A 26,428-nucleotide genomic window follows, 5' to 3' on the forward strand; every position below is an offset into this window, starting at 1 on the left:
TAGACTATCCTACTTAGGGTCGCACTTTTTCTATTCACTAAGAGAGCTAGATTCTATTTCCATAGCTCGTGTCAATGGCTTTGTAGCCAATATCAAGTGGTTATAGGGACAGGTGTCAAATTCTTTAGGGTATCACAATGGACCTCATGGTCTAAGTGAGTCTTCGAACCGCCCCAGTAACCTAACCTAACCTAACCTTATGCCTTAAATCTAACAACATTGGTTAGAGTTACTTAAAAATATGTTGAAATATAAAGAAACTGACTTGATAGTCGTCTGTCGAAGGTGTTGGATTTATATAAATTTGCTTTCTACCTTAAAATTATGCACAATTCAAAATTGAAAATATAAAGAATTTAATTTAAAAGCTTATGTTTTAAATTTTAATTTAAAAGTATCAAATTCGTTTATAACTAGGTTTCTACATTTCATAGCACTAGCAATATAGTTAATTAATCTTTTCCAATCAGTATCATTTTCCCCCTTAAACACACTGATTACTTCTTCGTTCACTATATATTATTGCTATTATTATTTTTTCTATTATTTTTAATTTTTTTATAATAACTAATGTTGTAACGAGTACATAAAAGGGATGTTTAGTTTCGTCTCACGCCTTTCTTATATTAACATTTTATTAAAATACATAAGTTTTATTTAATCCATATCAGCGCAAAGCAAATTTTACCACCTTCCATGAATTTTTTGTTTATATTAGAAAAACTTTAGAGTTTATATATGTCATTACTTTGAATGTATGAAGCTTTAGCTTTACAAAAATATTTGTGACTTCACTCCACACCCCAAATCCCCTTACTAATTAAGCTTTAAAAAAACATTTTGACCAAAAATTCCAAAAAAAAAAAATCCTTGGGCGGATATGGATTAATGGTGATCGGTTTTAATTTTGAAGCTTGCAATTTAATGTGTATAGAATTAAAAATTTTTTTTTAATAAATAAATAAAGTATATTGTATTTGGAAAAAACAATAGAAGTCTTGTAAGATAATTATTGTATCTCCTCTTCAGTAATTTTCAGTAATTCTTATAAAATTCTTTAACTACTCGGGCGCTTCTTTGATTTAAGTAAGTTAGGCTAACGAACAGCTATTTAATTCTGAATTTTATGAGTTCAGCAAAATCAAATTAATCACTATATTCTATATAATTGTTCATATCTTTAACTTCCAACTAAGATGAGAGAACAAAAATATATGTACATCGATCTAATGAACTAGTGAGTGGACTTCATGTGGTTTTAAACAAATTTCGTCTCATTTTGCTTTGAAGTCCATTGCTAAAAATTAAAAAAAATTTAATTATATTTATAAACTTTACATCGCATTGTGGCTTTGATGAATTTATTAAAATATTGAAACAATGACTGTGCATTCAAATAGTAAATAAACGAGCACATAATCATTTTGAGTTTATAAAGTCCATAAAGTCTTTAATTAAACTACGAGTAGAAATTAAAATCAAACGTCGCGGCAAATCCGTTGCAGATACTTTGCTGCTTTAGTATCGCAATCAGAAAAAGGAATTTATTTAACTTTAAAAGTTTGTTGATTGTGTTTTCTTTAACTTCGATTTAACTTCAACTGCAAACAAAAGTTGATGACTTCAGCAATTATTTTTAAGTATTTTGTCACGAGCGCTAAAAATCTCTTTGTAGTTTAAATTAAGACTTTCATTATACAAACTTGCAGTTCAACCAATTTTAATCCGATAATCTTTATATAATTATTATTGTATAAAAGGAATGATTATATGTTATAACATTGGATTATTTCAGTGCGATTACAGTAATATATTAAGCTGGTTTATTTAATACAAAAAAAAATGTACTCAAAACAAAACACTTCAAGTGTTTCTTAACTTTTAAATACCATATGTAGTATACAATATTTCAGAATCGTATAACATATAACTACTATTGGTAGTTAGTTATTCTATTACAGATATAAAAAGTTAAAAAATATTTACATGAAAAAATTTCTGTTAAACCTTTAGTTTCGTAAAATATTCAAAAAATATTCAACAATGTCAAAAACTTTCTAGAAAAATAGAAAACTAAAGATCCTAAATATATTTTAAAATCGTTTAACTACATTCTATAGCTTATATATAAAGAGGACAGTGTCCACAGCTGCGACAGTTGTGATGGCAAGGGAGTCCTAATCTTCTAGCATGGTTGCCTAGTTAACAATGACCTCTAAGAAAACCAACCAAAATAACGATATCTCGGAACGTGAGCAGATTACATGCAGATGCCTATATATCGTTAAGTCCTCCCATCTTTTATTAAAAATTTCAGCACATAAAGAACTCAGTAACAGTTTGCATAACGTTAGCGATATGCCCAGATTACTTAAATGTCCGGAGTAAAATCATGAAGCACACTTTCTGACTAACTCATCTGCTATGCAATTGCCGAAAATATTCCTATGACCAGGAATCTAGATTAGAGAAATATTGAGCTGCTTCGACATTTTGTTTAGAAATGTGTAGTAGTCAAAAACCGCTCTAGATGTAAATTGGACTGAATTCATTACCTATTACTTAGGATTACCTTTTTGATAGTTTGTTAGAGCATTTATCGAAGAAAGAAAAAGAGAAGTTCTTTTAAATTACGTCAATTCAATTGAGAGAAATTTAGTTCCTATCATTTTATGTCTCTTGTAAGGGATGGGATAATAACACGGCGAATACTTCCAATTGTGTGTATCCGCTGATCTGCCATTACCACCAAGTAACACCTACAATTATTCACATTTATAAAATTTCTACACATATATATTTGTTTATAATTTTTTAAATTTTACTACATACTTCCAATTCAACTTAAAAAATATATATATGAATATGTATATATACATAGAGATAATCCAATACAAAACACTGTTATTTCAAGTAATTATATATGATACTAAAAATATTTTTTGTTCTGTATCTTTTTTGTATAGAGATTAAATGTTATATAAATTATTGATATAATATTAAAATCAAACAAAAGCTAGGTAGGTATTTAAGTATAGCTAGCGCTGACCAGACGTAATCAAAATGAAAAACAAATATTACGATAAATTGAAATACCGCAGGCTATGGGTTGCCCACATTTTTGCGGTATATTAATTAAAGAATTTTATAATTTATTAATAGAATGTGAAGATGGATTAGTGAAGAAGACAAACTGTAAAATGTTTGCTTACGATTATTTAAATAATATGAGAAATATTTTACTTTGAGGCTACGAACAAAATTGAGCTACTTAATCATGATTCAAAACCACCCATTGAGCCGCGTTCAATGTCTTAGCTTCAAATTATTTTTATGATTAACTTTTATAAAATTGCTTTTTTTAACGAAAATTGTGAGATAAAAAAAAAATTATAACAAAAATCTTAAATTGAAATTCAAATAAATACAGACTAGAAAAATTGAATAACTTAAATATAAATTAAAAAAAAAAAATAATTAAATCAACAAAAAAAAAAAAATTATAATAAACAAAAGTACTTAATTAATTTCTTGCTGTTAATTTAATTATATTTTTTATAAATTTTTTTAACCTTCAAAGCTGTTATGTTTCTAAATTGAATGCTTAGATTTTAATTAAAAACTGAGTTCGCAATATGGCCGGCCTGTACGATATAAACAGTAGATGAACTTTAAGTAAAAACTAAACTAAACAAAAAATAAAATTAAATATATATAATATATAAAAAAAATTTCCGGTATTATAAATTACTTTTTTCTTCCAACGTAATAATTTATGTTTGCAAATAAAATGATGTCAGAATTTTTTGCAACATTTTGCGATATAAAATGTGATTTCAACGTTCTCATAAAAAACTTTTTAAGTTTTCTGTTTTGTTTTCAATATAAAAACAAAATTAACAACAATTTTCAAAGTTACACAAAATACAAGGTGACATTGCTAATCGCTGTGACGAATGCATTTCAGTAATTCATTTATTTCCATTCGAAATAATTATTCGTAGGTAAGCGAGTGGAACAAGATTGTTTGAAAATACAATAGAGTAGCTTCTAAAACGGAGAAGTAATGGAATTCGTTTAAAAATTACAACTGAGTTCAGTTGAATAAATTCTAAAAATAATGATATACATACGGATGCAAACTGTAGATTCTATGAAGAGAATGAGGAGTCGATCCTGTGCTAATGCACATACGGAATAGGCTCCTGGTAATGTATAATCTTACAGAAGAGGCAATGAAACTCTGTAAAGTAGGTTCTATAATACTTAATATTGACGCAACAGGGCTAAGAGATCTACTCTAAACCCAGAACGGGGCACAATAAACCCAACGGTCGCAGTGCCATATCCCCTAACAACAATAATAAATAATAACATTAAAGGTATTCACATAGAGGACCGTTTTTTGAATATCTTTCCAATAACTGATTATCGATAATGTTTTTTAATATCCAACTAAAAACTGAAATATTAAATAATTTATGGATAGATTTTAAAACTGATTTTGCAACAATAAAAGAGTTCAAAAGATACAAGAAGTAAATAAAAAACTTGTATAAAAAAAAATTTACATTAAAATGAACAATACTAGGCCAATATAAATAAACGTGATATGGCGAGGTGATTCTGCAAGTATTAATAAATGGGGTTGCGGAATTTTTATTGATTGAACGAAATGCATATAAAAGATAATATATTACGTAAAATATCATTGCTTAGATCACTATTTTATAGAATAATAAAGGGCAAAGCTTATAAACAGATCATTTTTACGAGGTCTTAGCTACAGCGCTTAAAATTATTTTAATTTACATGATCCTCACATTAATGGACATACAACGAAAAGGAGCCTATTTCTCCTTACAAAAAATTAAAACCAAAAAACTAAATAATAATCTTTTTTTTTGTCTTTGCCTTTCTTTGCTATTCGAATCGGTCTAACTTTTAAATAGTTTCTTTCGTCATAAAAAGACACGCCATTATCGGCAAGAAAAAATTTACCTTAAATAATAATCTTTATGTTTAGCAGTGAACAATCAAACTACTGTACATCAATGCTGTCACACGGAATAAAAAATTTTATCTATACATCGATTCATGGAGGATATGGACCAGGAATGCAGAAGCACAATTTTCTCCCATAAAACCCACACAAAAAAAAAGGAAGTTATTCCAATGAAATACTCAAATAAAAATTTCTTATTGTGGAACTTTATTCCAATAAAATAATCAAAAAGGTAGTGCTGGACTGCTCAATAACTATTTACTAAAAAAATGGTCCGGTTCATACATTAAAACTAATTTGTTATAGTTGTAAGTGAATAAACACATGAACACATTTTTCCCTTGATCGATAACATTCTGGTAGGCATTATTCTATCACCTCTTTTTTGAATAGGTACAAGTATTTCTTTTTGTTATTACCTATATGGCTGTTACACTTTTTATATAAAATATATGTGTATTGGTATTATATTTGTATTAAAATGTTAAATAATTCTAAATACTAATAAGAAAAAAAATTATGTATTAATTAAATTCTAATTTCTTGTTTTGTAAAGTCTTGCAAAGAGCACCTATTGTATATATTAGGAGTATTCAAAAACTTTCGTTACGAGTTTGATAACCGAGAAGTATAGTAACAGTGCAAAGTGGTATTTTGTTGCTGTCTTAACTCTGCTACCATGTCACTCGATTACAGAACTTGTTACTCGAGATCGTCAACATCATTTTTGTTTTCTGAATATAATTGCATTTGTTAATTAAGGTAGTTTAGGAATCAAGGCTAAAACCCAGTTGCAAGTGTAACGAGGAATAGTGCTTTTGGCACCGAGCTTCCCCCTATGTAAGACCACCATGAGTGGTGAAGGACCACATGCTACACGAGGAAATCCTGTCAAACTGAACATAGTGAATCTGGACCAGAGAAGTTCGTAAAATAATCTTGGTGGACAAGACCAGCAATCTATCCATCTAAAGTTAAATATATGCTCGAAAAACAACAATTGCCTCGAATAAAAATAACAACAATACTGATGACGGTCCGACAATGAATAATGACAAACGATCCTTAAAACGACATACCAAAAAATATATGTCATTATCAGACAAAGATCAAGAACTACTTATCGTGATGGATAGGCACAACATCGATATCTGCGCCCTGTTCGAAACAAAAAGAAACGGAAAAGACAATGCTGTTTACGGAAATTACGTTCGCTTCGTCAGGTGTAGAAATACTCAATCGAGAGAATTATAGACACAAAATAAACTTAATAAACTATTTAACCATAGAACCAGAACCCATTTTCTGAGTATAGGTATATGCGCCCGACATTAGCAAGCCACAAGAAGTAAAGGGCGAGTTCTAACACATTCGTTTTAATACAGAATAGAATTAATTCAGATTTTGGAATTGTAAATGCTGAACCATTGCAAGATAGTACCAATACAAAATATATATCAAGTCTCAACAATTTTATTTACTTCTAATTTGCATATTTGTATTCTTAAAAAATCCGCTTTTTGCGTTCAGAAAGAGCTAAGCTGACTCACTATATACTAAGTGTGCATTTGATATATTACTGTTTTGTTTTTATTTTAATTTTTCGTAAATAAAATGCAAAATACATGAAATAATATTATTAATGGATTTATTATTAGAGATTTCGTCGTTATAAGACGTTGTCTGTGTATCTCATTTGAGCCGCTGTGTTTCAAGTATTTTCGTGCAGGTTGGCTTTGCCATTCATGCTGTTGAGATTTCTGTTTTCGCCTGCTATGAATTTTTCTCACAATGCATTTCGTGCTGGATACAAAGTTTAAAGCCGGGGTCAGTCGATTGTTTTGTACGAATACGAATACGAATACGAGTATTGTATATTGTATATATCTATATATTGTATATATATCTAAATTAAACAGTTTCTTTTTGCTTTATTGTACTTAAACTTTATTCGGCATTTATGTATTTTTGTTTTTTATTTTTGTTAGTACGGAACAACGTGCTTAAACGTGACTGGCACTAAGCTCGGCTTGAAGTATTGGATTTTTGCGTTGCGAGTTTTTGTTTTTATCTGAACGAATTGTGCAATATTAATTGAGCAAAATTTAACTTATAGAACTTTTACTAAAAAACTTAATAAGTTTTGTTGAGTTATTTTGCATTTACATGTTAAAGTGATATTTGCTGTGTTATGTATATAGAATTATAGTTAACACGTGTAATTGCATAACAGAAAGCTTTTATTATACATTCAATATTTTATTTTATTAGTGAATGAAAAGTAGTTTGCTAGCAATTTGCTTTTAACTTTAAATGCCAAGTTAAACTGACTAGAAACTGAACTTGAAGTTAGTAAATACTGACACGTTCAAAAATGCGGGAAAAATTGCATTACTTATGCATTATAAATTTTAAGAATGATTTTTGGCTTCTCATTTTAGTTGGAAATTCTTCAAAAACGACAGGTATAACGCCGCTTTAATCATATGAAGTAATAATATTGAAATAAGAAAGAAAATCAGTTCTGGCTTCACTGAAGCTTCAATACCATTCCTCTTCTTTAATTGTTTATTCAAAAATTGAATGTTATACAATCATATAACTTACAATATGTTAGAAATAATGTTTTGGAAGTTCTCTCTGTCTCTAGCAGTATGTACCAAGTCTCCAATCGTTCTTAACCCAGTCCATTGGCAGATGTTCCTCAACCAAGACATATGTTTTCTCCCCATGTCGCGTTTGCCTTCGATTCTGCCTTCCACAATCAGTTTGGTGTTTTATCAAAATACCACGTTTTTCTTATTTTGATAGTTTTTAGGAGTTCTCTATCTTTTCTTATTAGAAAACTTCTTGTTGTTAGAATTTCTTCATTTGAATTTTTGTCGGTCCATGGAATCTTCAGAATATGTCTGTAACACCACATTTCAAACGCTTCGATTTTGTTCATTGTTAGGATTTTTAAAGTTCAAGATTCTAAGCCATAGACTATAATGGACCAGACATAGTGCTATAGTGCATAGTGCTAAAAGTGCTATTGCATAGCATATCACTTTTTGCTTAATTTGTGGAAAGAGTATCTAGCCATCTCTATTCAACATTTGATTTCTTAATCAATGCCATTAATGTAGACAATTATATTAAAATATCTTTATTATGCATTTTGTAAACTTTTTCAGTGATTGTAACAATTTCTCTGTAATTTCTCTGTACAGTGCAAGGCGGCATTAATAATAAATTCACTTTGATTAACCAGTCAAAATAAATAAATATAAATTGTTGATTAATTATTTAAATAATTATTAATATTTGCGGTTCTGCTAAGAAGTCAAAAAGCTTCAAAACAAACGGGTTATATATAAACCCAATAAAATATTTAAAAAAAATTGTAAGTTCCTGTTTTAATTTTTTTAATACATATATTTAATTCTTTACATATATCTTAAACATTATGAATAAAGATTTAATATCCTATTACCGTATCATATAAATAAATAAGTACTAAATAATAAATAAATATAAATAAGTAGTAAAAAGAAAGTAGGATTTTTAATTTGTCAAACCGCTTTAATCTAATTTTCAACTTTTATTCCATTTTTTTTAAAGTAATTAATCTTTGATATCATGTACTAATACTACCACAGTTACCAGTTAAAGAAATACTGTTTAAACATTTACCACAACCATGTTCTAGCACACGAAGAAGAGTGTCTCTTTAAGAAGGTGTGACCTCTTCATTCAAGTAGATAGGAAGTTAAAGTTTCTTTTAGGATCCTAATAGAAACATTAGGAACATACCTGACAAGTTTATAAATTTGGTTATGTTCTTAATTTTAAAAAATAATAACTAACAGGGGTAGTTCAGTTAAGAAAATAACTTTTAAGATTTTAAATCTTCTTTTAGTTCATGATAGGCACTGATACAAAAGGTAAAACACAGTACACACGCTTCATCTCTGCAAAGCCACAACCTAGATAAAGGTTATCATTAAGTAGATCAAATGTTAATGCATGCCTTTTTAATACATAATGACCTGGTGTCACCAATACCGTAGTCCTACCTGTTTCTGCTTTAGTTGATGTAGTTGACTGATATAAATTTTGTTCAATTTGAACCAGTTGAGTCTTTTGATTTGGCAAGAATTCCATGCCTTTCTTACTAGCTAAACTGCTACAGTGGAATTATTTAATCTTAAAGAACTTGAACATTTGTATGGAAGGTGTTTATTTTTTTGCATATCTCCATGCAGTTCCTACATCTGTGAATCTGTGTACATCTGTGATATTTTAAGTATAACCATATTTATTTGTTATGTTTTAGTTTTTCTAATATTAATAAGTGTTTATTGTTTTGCATATCTCCATGCGGTTTCCATATCTGTGAATCTGTGTACATCTGTGATATTTTAAGTACAACCATATTTATTTGTTATGTTTTAGTTTTTCTAGTATTAATGAGTTAGTACATTAAGACTGAAAAGTTTTCGGAAATTCTCATTTAAAATTCGCGCGCTGTATATTTTTCGATATTTTAAGTTTATGTAGTTTGGCAGCACTGTCCTTAATTTCTATGCCAAAAATGAGCGCGATCTGTCAGACAGTTCGTTTACGGCAGCTGTTGAAACCAGTTCACCTCAGTAGTGCGTTGCGAAATGTCTTCGACGGTCTTACGACCGTCCTGAAAGGCTTTGTACCACTCATAAACTTGAGTTTTCGATAAAACTGATTCCCCATAAGCCTTTTGTAGCATTCGCAACGATTCTGCACACGAAATTCGTTCGAAACACAAAATTTGATGCAAACTCTTTGTTCAATATTTTTTTCCATTGTTTTTTTCGCAACGCACTACTGAGGTGAACTGGTTTCAACAGCTGCCGAAAACGAACTGTCTGACAGATCGCGCTCATTTTTGGCATAGTAATTAAGGACAGTGCTGCCAAACTACATAAACTTAAAATATCGAAAAATATACAGCGCGCGAATTTTAAATGAGAATTTCCGAAAACTTTTCGAGTCTTAATGTATATGCTTTTACGCCTATTAGTAAAAATCTATTTCTTTCTTTAAAAAAAATAATTTTTAGTTTTAAAAAATTTTATCTTTATTACTCGATTTTAAATTTATTTACTTATATATATATATATATATATATATATATATATATATATATATATATATATATATATATGTATAAAAAAAATAAAAAAATGCCTTTATATTATGAGATTTACGCGACACCTACTGCACTACCGAGGCCAGTATGATAGATCCGCCATCTTGCGTTCCTAAAGATCACCCTGATTAATTCAACTTATACGCCATGATATCTGAAAAATAAGCCCGGGCTACTTATTAAGAGGCACCTTAAAATAATTTATAAATCATTATATATTTCATTAAAATATGTTTATATAAAATAGTTTATAATGTAGTGTTATTACTCTTTAAGATTCTAAAACTTATTGTTAGGCTTTAATTTAAAGCCTTTAATTCAATAAAGACATATTGTTAAATAAGAAGAAAAAATATGTATTCTCCTTATCGTCTTGTTAGTTTCAGTGTTCCAAAACTTTTGTTAGAGACTGTTTCTTGAGCTAAACAGTCTAAATTGTTAAAATTTTTAATTGTATGTTTTTATTTTACTTTAATTACTAAAAATCTTACAGTCAGTAATAAAAATCTCATCACGGGTTGAATGTTTTATTATGTGAAAATATATTTACTAGTGTGTATAATATGAGCGTGTAAAAAAATGAAATTGTATCTTTGATTGTTTTTTAAGGCGTATCTTTACGATTGGTGGCAGTTTTGCTTGATGTGTCATGTTTGCTTTTTTATTATGTTTCAATTAATAAAACATATATAATCGATTATCACGCATATACAATCATTAAAGCGCCTTAATCCTACCGTTGCTGATATCTCAGATCAATAGTTATATGGTGCGAGAGCGGATTGCAGAAAAAAAATATATTTGCATATTGAAATCTGGAAAATTGCATGTGAAAATTGCTGCTCTGGAGTTGTCGTGTTTAATTCAAAATATAATTAATATTTTAAACTTGCGACAGTTTTTAAATTTATTTTTTTTTTTTGATAATTTTGTAAAAATTAATAAATTTGAGACATGCGACAGTGCAGTGCAGCGTTAAAAAACTTTGCAATCCATGAGAAATGCGCAAAAATATTGCGTAATGTATTGCAATCAGAGAAACTTTTTTTGCAAACTGCATTTTTTGGTTTAATTTTTGTAAATTAATGTGTTTCAATATGTCATGGATAAACCAATATGAGATACTGAATTATGTGCGGTTAACAAAATGTGCTCACAATAACTATAAACCCATTGTTGCAGAATTAAAAGCAGTTTAAAAAACTTTTCTAAATCAAATGATTTAGATTCCAAACGTTTTTGTTAAATTTCATAAATAATTTATATGAATTATTATTATTTTTTTTTTGTTTTGGTATGCAATATATTAAAAATACAACGAGACAATCAACAAAAAAAAAGCGTTGGCAATCTTAGTTAAAACACGTTGCCGTCCGTCCAAAATGCCACAAATTCCAGCGAAAAGTTTGCTAACCGTCAGATAAAAGCTACTTAGCCTTATTGAATGAATTTTTTTTCTTGTGAACATAACATATATCTACACCAAGAGAAAAGATGTAAAAACAACTCTTCAATGTACAATTACAAAACACCCAAAAAAAGATCTATGTACATATAGTTGTGTATATTAATTGGGTTAAAAGTGTGGATAAATAAAATAAAAAACTAAACAAAAATTATTGTTAAATTACAGCTAAAAACCTAATCTGCCTGAGAGCAAAAGGAGTTGCATGCAAACAAGTGTTTGTTGCGGCATTTACGAGAAAGTGAAATTCATTTAACCAGCAACATCAAAACACAGCACAACAACAATGTCGGCAACATCAACATCAGCTTCAACAACAACATCAACAACATCACCAATAACAACAACGTCAACAGTGCGACTTGGATGCTGTTTGTTTTAAAAGCCGAAAGTGCTATTATGTATCTTGTTGTACCCACTGCAGTTCAGCGGGCAATAATCGCTTTACTTTCCTCCAGTTACGGTTTAAAGATTTTTATTGAAGATAATCAATTTTAAAGCACGGGCTTCATCTGTTCAGCTGCTAGAGACCTTAACTGACAATTATAATTGCTCGGCATATTTGCTTTAGAGAAGTAAATTTTCTTATTCTTTATTTACATATTGTGAAAGTAATATTTTGGAGAAGTACTTAAGAGAAATTCATTATATTAGATTTTAGTTGTTTTATCACACATATTAAAAGTCTGCAGTAGTTCAATTATCCATTAGCAAATAACATATATATATGACTGAGAAAATGGATCCATGTCAGCTTTCTTGGACAACATCCAATAATCAAAATGTTGGAAATCAAAAACATTAACCTTTTAATAAATATCTTCAAAATGGAAGAAATTATATTAAGTGTTCTGAAATATAAAAGCCACTCATAACGATAGTAGTATGAATGTAACATCTTCAGATTATTCATATTGTATAGAATATTAAATGAATATTTTGATATGTAAATAAGTATTATAAAATTATAACAACATTTAAGTATGACAAATTAGCTTAATAAACTTTATAAAGAGGTTTTCCAAACAGTAGTGAACTATAACAACAGTAACTCATTTTTATATTATTTTAATTAATTGAATTTTTGGCTGACCATATGGTGATTTCGAGTATTGCTAAATACTCATCATCAGTAGTCTTGGAAATAATTCTTGTATTTAATTATTAAATAATTTTTTTTTAGGACTGCAAGTACCTGTAATCGAACTTGTGCCCTTCCAAATTTGAAGCTCAGAGTCAGCGCATCTCAACCAACTGAACCAAAGTCATACTTGACTTTTATGTTCGCACATTTTTCTGGAGTTTTGTTACTTTGCTGTGAAATAAACTTTATGAATGTATAAACTTCTTGTTTTCCTATAAGTTATAAAATGTTATAAAGTTATAAAATGGATTAGTTAATGATGATCCCACACAGAACATTCTGAGAGTGTCTGCCTTTCAGGCTCTGGAAAATAGTTTTTATTTTTTAGTTCCAAAACGCTATTTATATGAATAAACTTTAAAATTATTAATAATGTGCATATTATTTTTAAGTTATTTTTTATGGAATATCTTAGTAAAAATTAATTCTTGAAAACTGTAATAAAATGAGGTCTTTTATATAGTTTTTTTAATTATAAAAATGTTTTAGTTTGTTTTCCTAAATAAAACTTAGAGCATCGAGCCATAAAACGCATCACTGTGTTTCATAAATCTGAAAATTTACAGACCTATGTAGAGTTGGATCTTGTCAATAATTAGGTAAATGCATTCAAAGATAAACTGTGATGTAATTAGAAATAATAACGTCAGGGCGGTTCCTCCACTAACGATACTTTATATAAACAGTATAAAGTCCGCTTACAGTTCAAGAAAAATACATTAAAAAAAATAATTTAAATCATGAACCGAGATCATTTTATAATTTATTTAATTTTTTACAATTATAAGAAGTTAGGCATTCAATCCAACTCAGACTGTAGATACTGTTGAGAAGAGAGAGGAACTGCATACCATGTGCTTGGGGAGTGCCCGGCACTGATGTACAAGCGGAAGAAACTCCTGTGAAAGTATTTCATAGTTGTTAAAGATCCAAGACCAGGAAAGATAGGCTTGGACTTGGACAAAATCTCTAATCCGACTAAGGCACTGTTCAATAATAGTAATAATACAATTATATAAAATAATTATAGTCATCGCATAGCTTAATGGTTGATGAAGCTTAGGTTGATTTAAGGTTTATGATTTAGGTAATTTATGAAGCTTATCCCTTTGTATTATTTATTGCAATTTCGTTTATCAATTGGTTTAAGATTGGCAGGTAATTAGCTGCAAACTGTTGACTCCAGACCGACAGAAAAACTTTTTAAAGGTATACACGAGCGCTGCCGTTGACCTGTTACGGTTTCTCCGCTGCCATCTCTTTTACAGACTCCTATCTAAGCATGCAACTCTATTCGCAACCGATGATCTCAAAGTATCCAGAGAGTGGCTTGCTGGTAAGGGTTTTTAATGAAGGGACCTCCTTCCCTATGCTCCTCCTAGGATTTAATGGATTCAATATAGCGCTTCATAAATTATATGCCAATTTGATTATAATTGTTAGGTTTCTATGCATATTCAATTGTAAATCGTTTATTGTCTTCATTTTGCTATATAATACATTCTATTCGATATTATTGTTTATTTTCTCAGAAAATAAAAAATAAAGTAAATGATACTTTAATTTCTAACGTTAGTTTTTATAATCTTGAAAATAAATAAACGGTAGCTCAGCTCAGCTCGACTCAGACTTTTCCTTGCATTCTTCGCATTAACAAAACAGTGAATTATATTACACAGTAGTGACTTAAGAGGGAGTGTAGACGTAAACAGATTCAAGTCTATAAAATGTTAAAAGATAATAAACTTTAAAAAATGCTTAAAAAGTGAAAAATCTAAAATAAACAAACACCGTCACTGCATTTGCCTAAATACATAAAATGAAAAGTAATTGCTGAGAAACATAAAATCCAAAAGTCACAGCTAAACAAAGTGGGCTGCCAATCTCTTTTTGCAGCTTTAGTGATACTTGCTTCTGTTGGATTGCTGAGCTGTGCTGTTCAAAATAACAGAATAGCTACTCGTAAAAAACTCATAGATACTCGTATGTGATAATCCCTTTGCTTCTTCAGCTCAAGTCCGAGATTGTAATTTTCGAGCTACTGTGTCATTTACGAAATCGTAAATATTTTTTCAAGAATTTTTCTCATTGTCATGCAATTTAAGCTTAAGTCAATGCCACGTTAGTTTGTTTGTTAAATGAAACGTCAAATAACAGTTCTGTGAACATTCATTGCATTTTTCAGGTTTTTAAGCAATCCCACTGCCCAAAGAGGTCAATCTCTTTAGAAGCGTTTGGACAATGAAATCAATGTTGGCTTTGTTAGTTTCTTTAAACAGTTCATTCGTGGGTTTGCCTTATGCACATTACTATAATCTCTTAATTCCTTGTTGAGTTGACGACATCTATCACCATGAAGATGATAGATAACATATATCTATAGATGAAGAGAATCTATTAAGACGAATGAGTTAGAACGAAGTATTACTGATAAATTTGATACATGAAGTCTTTTCATAGCCAACGCCGCAGTGCTATTTAATTGGTCATATAATTGGTCATATGTGTGTAATCATGTACTAACAAATTTCCCATGTCAGTCTCTAAATGTACTTCAATTGCTGCAAAACAAATCACTTTTACCTCACTTTATCAATTTCAGTCAAAAGGTTTGTCTGACTGTCTGTCTGTCTGACTGTGTGTCAGTCTGTCCGTCTATCTGTCTATTTGTTTACCAGTTTATTGTTTGTTAGTATATTTGTCCACTCTGGTTTCTATGGCATATTTGTTTTTGGTTTATGGTTTCGTTGGTCAAGCATATTGGTACCGTAAGCCACATTTTCATCTGCGGCTACGGTTTTTCTCTACAGTTACCTTTATGCACATCTGGGTTTTATTAGAAACTTGTTTGGAAATTTATTGGTGAGCAATTTTAATTTTCTGAAAATTACATGATTTGTTTGCTGTCTGTGTGTAAATAAAAAGTATAAATTAAAAAAATAATAGCTGCACTCAACGTTCATTTAAGAAATGAATTTAAATGACTTACTTTTTGCATTTCACATAGTAAATTTAAATAATTAAATTGAATGGCAAATTCCAAAATATTCGCTACATATACGATTCTAATAGTGAAATCATTTCCATTCCAATTTAATTAAAAATGATTTTTAAATGTTAATAATAAACTTATTTTCTATTTTCCATTTAAAAGTTTGTATAATTTGAGTTTTTGGACTTGGTCATTTGGGACCACTACACATAATATAAGGTTGTTTGGAAAGTAATTTTGTTTTTTTATGGTAATAATAAACATTCTTATATGTAGTTATAGTTATAGTAAGTAAATATTTTTTTGATTTATATATTGTCCATTCTGGTTCAATTTATTTAGCCGCAGGAATATGGAGCTTATTATTTATATTTTGAGCCTTGGCAAACATTGATTATTCTCAGAAGTCAATTGTAGTTTCCTTACGAAAGTTTGGCATTATTAAACAAAACCTACCTTAGATTTTTTACAGTGATTTGTAAATTGAGTGTACTCGAAAAAATGGAATTGACGCGAGAAAATTTTTGTACGATGATTTATCATGACTTTAGACGTGGGTTGCGAGTATCAAGACAAGAGTGTATATATCTACTTACTTCCATACTTGGCAATGCAGCCAAATGTTCATTCTTTGCCACAGTGAAACGCTAGTACAATAATTAAAATCGTGGTCACATTTCACTCACTGATAAACTGGACGAATTTGTGAAGCTCGTTCAAAATCAGTTGTTGTGGCAGAAAACATGGATGCTTTGCAATAACTGAAAAAGTAAGATCAACATGAGATATGATGTGAGATTTAGGAGACCTCTAGGCATTAGTTCCACCAGCATATATAAAATATCCCACTATCATTTAGTTGTGAAATACGTTGGGTTATGGAATACGTTTGGATTCCATAACCCATCATTTGACAAAATCTCAAAAAGATGCTTGTGTTGATTGAAAACGTATACTTGTATAAGATTGTTACAGCTAATGAATCATGGATATATGCGTATGATTAAGAGCCTGGAAGAGCAGTAAACAACAGTTGACTCTATGGGTGTTTCGAACCAAATCCAACAAAAGTTGTTCGTGCTCGAAACAGTTCGAAACAAATGGTCGGTTGTTTTTTCGAGAAAAATGGTCTATACCGGGAAAACAACTATACCATTACAGGAACGTAAAACGGTTAATACCGAATGGTATGCAACCACTTCTTCACCAAGTGTTTTTCAATAAAATACGGAAAACAAACAAGTACCCTCTGATCATTCTTCATCTCCATGAAGACAATGCGAGTGCTCACACTTCTTCTAACAACTCACTATTTGAACATTCAAAAAATCGACAAGTCAATTGATGGGTCATCCGCCATACAGTCCTGATTTGGCACCCAATGACTTTTACTTTTTGACTTTTTGTTCCCGAATGTCAAGAATACTCGTAAATTGCGTGGACAACGATTTTTTTCGGCAGAGGAAGCAGAAGCTGTTGTTGCATTTAAAAACCATGTTTTGGAGGTGTCTGAACTTAAATACAAATTCTGGGGCATCTCAACTTAATGGAGTTTTGTGTAGTAAATAATTCTGAAAAATTTTTTCTACTACGCCATATTTCGATATCGGATAATTCTCTAAATGACGGGATTTAAGGTTTTAAACTTTTTACATTTATTATATATGTTACGTGAATGTTTTAAAGACATTCTTATTAAAATAGAACTTCTCTGATAATTTCGAATGAAACATATATTGTTGTATGATTAATTTTATTACTGGATATAATTCCAGCGAAGTATTTCTTATCATTTGATTATTAATAAATAATTATTAATCAATTATTCTTTAACATGTAGACGATTTTTATAAGCTTATTAATATAAAATGTGCAAGTAAGGTCACATTTCTAAAAATACAAGACTTATGTTACTCAGTAGTTGTCAAATTCCTTATCACCTGTAATCTATAATATAGGTATATCAGTACATACAAATAACTGTGGTAATACATTGGAATGTACAAACATGTTTTGTTAACATAATTTCATTTTATTTGTTGACTTTATTTAAAAGAATTGTTGCTTAATTACTAAATATTATAGTTATTATGTATGAATAGTTATTTTTTGATATATTTTATAAATAAAAACAAATTTATGTCAAGTTTTTGTTGTTATTAATTTTATAATATGATTGATTCTCAACTCATAACACTTTTATTCACGTTATTCACTAATCTCTTAACACGTCAAAAATATGCATTTTCTGGATTATACAAATTATCCATTTTGGCGAACATAGTGCCTTCATTAGACCTAATTTTTGTTCTGCAATCCAAACCTTCATCTTTAGACTTTATAAGTAGTTACTTGGATCCAGATCTGGTAAATAAAAGGAATTTTAAAAAATAAAATGATGTCTATTAAAATTTGAATTGGTGCTTTGTCTCTTCAACTGGGAATATTTCCTGACGGTTTCTTATACTATATAATGACGTATAATATACACTACTAATTTGTTTTTGTGTTTTGAACCCCCGGAGTATAGCGCTGGGTCTTCATATCATCAGCATCCATGCATTTGCGTAACAAATACAAATTATTTGGAGTTTTAGAAAAGTTGCAGTAATTGTATTTTTGATTCAAGGTCCATAATCGCGATACCCAATGTGCTTAAAAGTTTTCTAAACCCAACTCTATACAATATTTTCTAAATGTGGCAAAGTGAATTGTCAATAGTTTTAGTAACAAATTCTGATTTGACCGTCATTTAATATCATTGGGTGCACTTTTAGAATATTATAATCGGTTTACACTATCCAATACAGTTTTTATTAACTTATTAACTAATCCGATTATTAGCCTAGTGTATGATAGTGTAGAGTTCCGTCAAAATTATGTTTTTAATAAAATTAAGTATTATTGTTATTATTTAAACATAGAAATTCCATTGTAGTACTACAACTGTTCCTTTTTATTCTCATGAATATCTGAAGTCGGCCAACGAAAAATATTATTAAGAATTATACTGTTAGTAAAACTTGCTCATATTTGTAGAGTTGCATTTAAAAGACAATTCTCCGGAAATTGCTGATATTAGTAATGATCATAATTGGGTTTAAATTATATGAAAGTAAATATTCCAGTTAATACATATTAACTGACTCAAAAGATTTTTATTTTTTTTTAAAACAAATGAAAGAAATATCTCAATATACCAGAATATGCAATTAACAAAGTATTGTAACGAAGTTTATTAAGACATTTTAATAACAATCAAGTTAAATTAATAAATGAAAAAAATTTTAATAAAAAAATTTAATTAAGTAAAGTACTTTAAGCACATAGCTGTCATATAAACTGATGGTTCAGATATTAATTTTTGCAGGAAAAATTTTTTATTTATTATCATATTGTCGGCAGCTCTGTTTGTTAAGTAATAAGATATATAATTTTTTTTTCTATTATTACAATAATATTAACGTAATGAAACCTCGAAACTCATAACAATAAATATTGAGATACCAAAGTACAAAAAAAAAACTTAATGAACAAATTGAGCGGACGCCTCTGCAAATAAGTATTGAATTTAATTATCCCCTTATCATTTTATAGTAATTTCCGTTTTTGTTTTGATTATAAATTCTTCAAAATATTTGTAATTCCGTGGTCTACAAATCATTCAACTGATTAAAGTTAAAAATTTATTATTTTAGCTTAATATATACTTACAATTGAGCAAAAAGTTTTAGTTAATAATATAAATTATGTCATTTTCTTCATAGAGAAAATTTTTATAAATCTGTTTTTTCAAACAGTAGTGAACTACAACGACAAAAATTCATTTTTATATTATTTTATTTAATTGAATATTTGGCTGACCATACAACTGTTTCGATCACTTCGTAAATAATTTTTTTTTCTGAGACTGCAAGTACCTGGAATCGTTCTTGTGTCCTGCCAAATTTGAAACTCAGAGTCAGCGCTTCTTAATCAACTGACCCAAAGCCGTACTTGACTTTTAAGTTCGCAAATTTTTCTGAAGTTCTATTACTTTTTTTACTAAACTTTTGTTACTAAATTTTTATATAAAACAATTTTTTAAATATTTCTATTATTTTTTCTTTACAGAGCAAAAATTTTGTGCTTTTGAGTTAACATAAAACTAGGTAAGTTTAGATTTAGACTGTTTAGACTATTTAAAATTTGTTAATAAACTTCAATTTTTAATACAATATATTTATAATAAATTATCAATCAGAATACTATAAATTTATTTATAAAAAAAGAAAGTTATGATTAAATAAAAAAATAAATATTATATAAATAAATAAATTAATGTTTATTTAATTTATTTATAAATAAATAAAGTTATTAATGTTTATAAAAATGATTTATATAATAATTTATTTATAAATAAATAAAGTTATTAACGTTCATAAAAATAATTTATTTAATTTATTTATAAATAAATAAAGTTATTTATGTTTATAAAAATAATTTATATAACTTATTTATAAATGAATAAAGTTATTAATGTTTATAAAAATAATTTATATAAATTATTTATAAACAAATAAAGTTATTAATGTTTATAAAAATAATTTATATAATTAATTTGTAAATAAATAAAGTTATTAATGTTTATAAAAATGATTTACATAATTTATTTATAAATAAATGAAGTTATTAATGTTTTTAAAAATAATTTATATAATTTATTTATATATGAATAAAGTTATTAATGTTTATAAAAATAATTTATTTATATATGGATAAAGATATTAATGTTTATAAAAATGATTTATATAATTTAATTATAAATGAATAAAGTTATAATTATAAGTTATGAATAAAGTGAATGTTTATAGAAATGATTTATATAATTTATTTATTAATAAATAAAGTTATTAATATTTATATAAACATACCTATTCGATCTGTTGTACTTTGCCCTTTAGTTTTATTCATAAAGTAATCAAATTCACTCTTAAGGTGTGTATTGACATATTAGCTCATAATTTCGTCAATATTATCGGTTAATCATAAATATGAGAAATTAAATTAAAATTTTTTTAAAGATATTGATAAAATTTCTATAGAAATATTTACCTTAACCGAAGCTGCTATCAACTTTATATTTTTTTCTTTGAAAGCTTTAAACAAAGCTACGTGTATTTGTTTATCTTACGCTTGCATTTTGTTCTAACGTGAATCACTAAAATAACAGATACATATATTGTATAATTTGTTAAAAATAAAATCGATGATGTATTGACGTGAGTATAGTACATATTGTTTGAAACCTAAACCTCACGGAATGTTTTACTCATAGCAATCTTCTTAGGTCATAATTTCGAATAACAATACACCCGTAGTTCGAGCGAGAGTCAAAACATCTCATCAGCTTAAATTAAAGATGTTATCTATGTTTTTAATTTAGTTTTTTATATAAGAAACGTAGTCAGACTTTTTAATTACAATTATTTAAATTTTTTTATTTAAAGTATTACATATTTACATTCAATACAAGCGGAAGAGTGTCATTAAAGTAGAAATAGACAATGAATATGATGTGTCGATAGTCAAATTTCATTAAAGTTATTTGTTATTTCTTTTAATGAATATATGAAATTAAGATCTGCGATTAAAATAATAATTTATAATTAAATTTATACATTCCAATAATTAAATTTGTTAGATTTACAAAGAAAATGTCAATTATAGTGAGTTAAATATATAAATATTATACTTTTGTAAATTCAAGAAATATACAAAAAATACATAATTTTGAATAAAAAGATTTAATTAATTTTTCATACAATCTATATTAAATATTACTATAAATCTAAATATATTTGAATCTGTCATTCACTTCACTTCACCTCCTAACCATTGCTAATGAACTGTTTTGCTTTTGGCTAAAATATTTATTCAAAAATATCTTTGCTGTTAAAAATAATAGCGTACAATTCATTTTGAATACACCCACTGCATATCGCAATCCGTGTACCAGGAATGATATCCGTATATAAAACAATGCCTTCAATGGCCATAAAATCAAATTATGTTACAAAAAGTTTTTTCTAATTTATCTACAGTTTACCTTTTGTTTTTTTTTTTTTTGAAATGTTCAGAAACAAGCAATTACCATGCTTCGCACAGAAATACCCGCAATTTTAGGTAAATCTGCGTACCGAAGACCTTACATTGGCATACCAGCTATTTTTAGTTAACTGTTTCATGGCTAACAGAGGTGTGGAACCCTTGCCAATAGGTATTTTTTGTATGTTTTTATTAATCAGTTTTTGCGCTTAATCAATTCTTATCAGTGAGCCAATATTTATTTAAGGTTTTTAGTGCAAAAAACTTTTTTTTATTTATTCATAATTGTGTTGGATGTATTTATTGTGTATAAGTAACAGTCATGAAAATAATAAACAAATATATACAGGGTTTCTATTTTCTCCATAAATAAATACTTTCTTTAGTTTTTAAAATTATGAATAATTCAATCAATTCTTTAAAGTTGCTGGTAATCAATTAAAAATAATTCAGAAAATACTCTGATATATAATGTAATAATATATAAGTATTGAAGAGGAAGTGAGGAAAAAAAAGCGTTAAAACGGTTGACTGTTTTTGGTATGTATCTTTTAAGCAACTACAAAAACGTTTACAATTCTAAAAAAAATTTAGCTAAAACCACTATATGATATAAATAATTATTTATCGTAGAATAGAACAAAACACAAAATACAAAGGCTATCGACTACTAATATAGTAAAGCACTACTACCATACCTAATATTTTACGCTTCTAACTGATCCTAACTGAATGATATTGCAGGCCATTGTGAACCGTCATATCTCCAAAGAAGAATGATGGTTTCCAACTGAAACATGAACTGTTCTAGTCCGATAAAGTAGTTCAGGATAAAGTAATAGGCTAAACAGTTACTTATTGTCCATTCGTGTGTCCAAGCTGCAGATATTTGTTTAATTAATCTTTGTCACCATTCCATTGAAGTGATTAAGGCTATTTACCTCAACCTAGGCTAATTTTAATTTAATTTTCATGCATCTATAATCCATTCTTTATTTTAAATAATTCTCTTTTCTTCTACACTTTCTTAACCCAAGCCACCTTACGCAACTGATGGTTACCTGTAGTGTTTCGCCACTAATTTCTATCGTCACCAAACCATTTCTAGGAATGTACAACCAACATGCCCCAAATGTGGATATATTCTTACCATGAGCCATCTAATAAACTACTACAACAACTCAACCAACGGCACCAACCTTTTCAAACGCAAACAAGAATAGCGAGTACAGTACCATATAATTAAGCCACACTTACCCAGCGATATATTAAATAAAATAAAAATATAATTCTTAACATGAATATATGTTAAGCACAGGGCGAAGGACCTAGTAGTTCAGTTCCATATTTATAGTAAACTTTAAAATTAATTTAAGTGTTTCCTCACAAATAAATAAAATAAATATAATAGTAACAAATTATTTTTCTATTAAAAGCTTCGTTGTAGACCAACTTATTTCACAACAACCCTCCGATCCACAGAATTATTGTCAGTTCCTGCAAGATTATCTGCGAGCACTTTCTTGCCAATATTTATGATAGTTAATAATATTATCTAAGACTATAGAGACCAATTTAAGCTTTCCAATTTAAGATTTCCCAATACTTAGTTTTTTGTATAAGGACAGGTATATCACCACAAAATGCAGATATAAAATGTGATTTAAAAATATATTGCTCAAAATAAGATCTATAAAAGATGTATATGTCAGGTATTCACTTTAAATCAATCTATTCAATATTCAAAACATTCTATTATTGATAAATTAAAATATTAAAGTTATAGTGGATATATACGAGATTGTTACAAAAAAAAAATCAGCTTTTATAAGGCTAATATATGAATATATTTGGATATATACATCCATATATATGGATGTGGTATTACCACCAGTTCAGAAGTTATTGCAGTTTATTTGGACCGTACTTTACTTCAAGCAACTGGCGATTGTGAAAGTTTAATCGTTAATAATTTTTTTTTTTTAAATTAAATATTTTTTTTATCATTGCATTTTTTGATAATGGAAGATACTATTTTTTTCTGACAATAATTATATTATATCACAGCATTTTTGATAATGGAATGGCAGCATTTTTTTTTTTTGTTGAGAAATTGATGTTTTTTTATACTGCTACATATTGTGATATTGGACTCTTCCGGTTAGCGTCTAAATCTTTTTATGATACATGTTCTACTAAAGTAAGTTAAAGAATAGTTTATTGTCTATATATTTCAGTTATTCTTTACTTTCAGACACATTTTATTAAATTTCAGATTAACGAATACTGAACACTAATCAATCTTAATTTAAAAATATTTATTTTTTAGCTCATAAATAAGTGTTTTCTTAAAGGTAAATAATATGGAATCAATAAAATATAATTCAAAAAACTATAATGCCATCTTGAGACCTGCCTACTATATGCTACCTACTATAAAGGAATAACTGGCTATAAAGTATTTTATAGTCTTTTAAACTCTTTTTCCTGAATTTGGGCTTCTGGATTGCTATTGAATGAAAATTTTAAAGCGAAAAATTTCCGAAAAAGACTTAAAACAAAAATAGATTATTAGATGCATTATCTACTGAGCTAAAGGCAATGCTCATCGTATAGGTCAAGAAATAGGTCAATTATTCCTTCAAAAAAACTGAAAAAATAAATAGATTATTAGTTGCATTATCTATTGCAGGACTGTCCAGACCAAATGCGATCGCGGGCCAATAGAAATCACTGTACGGATTGGAGGACCGCAGAAACCAACACATACGTTTATAATTTTTTTAACAAAAATAAAAATGCGGTTATAAATTTAAATTTAGTAATAAAACTAATTGAAATTCATTTATTTGGTATACCATAAAAATAAAAAAATGTAGTAGACCAATTGCAGTAGATCAAAAGGATATTAGCGTAATTGTAGTAGATTAAAAACATGTCGCGGGCCCCACAAAGATTAGCCAAGGGGCACTTGTGGTCCGCGGGCCGTGCTTTGGACAGGCCTGATCTATTGAACTATAGGCAATGCTCATCGCATAGGTCAAACATGTTTACTTAGATTTTTTTTCAAACTCCATTTATGGTTGTTGTAACACCCTGTATTAAAATGCGTACATTGCTTTGAAAATTCCATTAACTTAACATGCATCACCTGAAATTTTATCAAAATTTGTTAAATTTGTGGAATTATCATACGTGGAAATTAAATTGGCTTATACCGCATTCCCACTCAATACCATATGCAGGCATTTACCGTTCCATGATAAGAACTCGTATTGCTCGTGTGGATGTCAATCAAAGTGCAGGTATGCTTTGTATTCGCTATTACAATGCCTCATAAAAATTACGTATTTCATCCGCTAACACTTTCCATATTTGAAGGCTTTGAACCCTTCACTGAAGTGAGTTATATAGCAACATTTGTTACATATTCGTTTTTATGATGTTGTTGAGGTTTGTACTCGTACGCGTCATAAAAATAAATGTTTTACATGCGTTGACATGACAAACGTATAACAATGAATGACGGACGGATCGTTGCACAAAGGTTTCATTTTATTCACTTTTATCTGCAAGTGCTTTAAAATTTATAAGAGCACACAAAAAAACAAGAAAGATAAAATTCTTAGTCAAAAAGACTGAATCATAAAGATTTTGCTGCAATATAAAATTTCCATTCATTTGCAATTTCAAGAAAGACCCTTAAATATTATCCACTACTGCTTGATATCAAATTTATTCTCGGGAACTAAGAATTTTTCATTCCAAATTTTGCTAAACAGAGTTTTAAATCCTGGTCTTCTTGTCTTCTTCTTGTATTATCAAAATAGAGCACCACGAGATTTCAACATAGCTAATTAAAATGAACCGATTTTTCTTGTCTCTCAAGAAATTTTTGAAAAAATAAAGTAAATAATCTTCTATCCGTACATGTGGCCGATGCAGGGGTCCTACGACATTCAATATAAGAAATAAAACTTCTAGATATAAGTGTTTCCGGACGTAATTTTCAGGAATTCTAGAAAAAATAAACGAAATAATCTTTGATCAGTACATCCGGTCGATGCAAAGATCCTACGATATTCAATATAAGTAATAAAAATTCTAGAAATAAGTGTTTCCCGACGTAATTTTCAGGAATTCTAGAAAAAATAAACGAAATAATCTTTGATCAGTACATCCGGTGGATGCAAAGATCCTACGATATTCAATATAAGTAATAAAAATTCCAGAAATAAGTTTTTCGTAACGTGATTTTCTGGTATTCTAGAAAAAAGAATTTAAATAACGTTCGATCAGTACATGCGATCGATGCAAAGATCCTACGATATTCAATATATAAATGAAAATTCTAGAAATAAGTGTTTCCCGACGTAATTTTCAGATATTATAGAAAAAATAAAATAAATAACCTTCGATCCGTACATGCGATCGATGCAGGGATTCTATGACATTCAATATAAGCAATGAAAATTTTAGAAATAAGTGTTTCCAGATTTTCAAGCTTTAGATGAGGGGAAATTCGACCATTTTGAACTTCAAGTTCTATTTACGTGACAATTCAA

The 26,428-nt window shown here is 28.4% G+C and overlaps 1 protein-coding gene across 1 annotated transcript in view; it reads left to right on the forward strand.

Annotated features, from left to right (window-relative positions):
• The window catches only part of LOC119688013, a 130,944-nt gene that overhangs the window by 56,575 nt on the left and 47,941 nt on the right, over positions 1 to 26,428 (forward strand). The window contains exon 3 of the mRNA XM_038102618.1: positions 19,890 to 19,927. The gene's annotated coding sequence lies outside the window, so the exon portion shown is untranslated. The remainder of the gene's footprint in view (positions 1 to 19,889; positions 19,928 to 26,428) is intronic.

This window comes from Teleopsis dalmanni, chromosome X (assembly GCF_002237135.1).
Source record: "Teleopsis dalmanni isolate 2A chromosome X, ASM223713v2, whole genome shotgun sequence".
In the NCBI taxonomy this organism is placed as follows: Eukaryota; Metazoa; Arthropoda; class Insecta; order Diptera; family Diopsidae; genus Teleopsis; species Teleopsis dalmanni.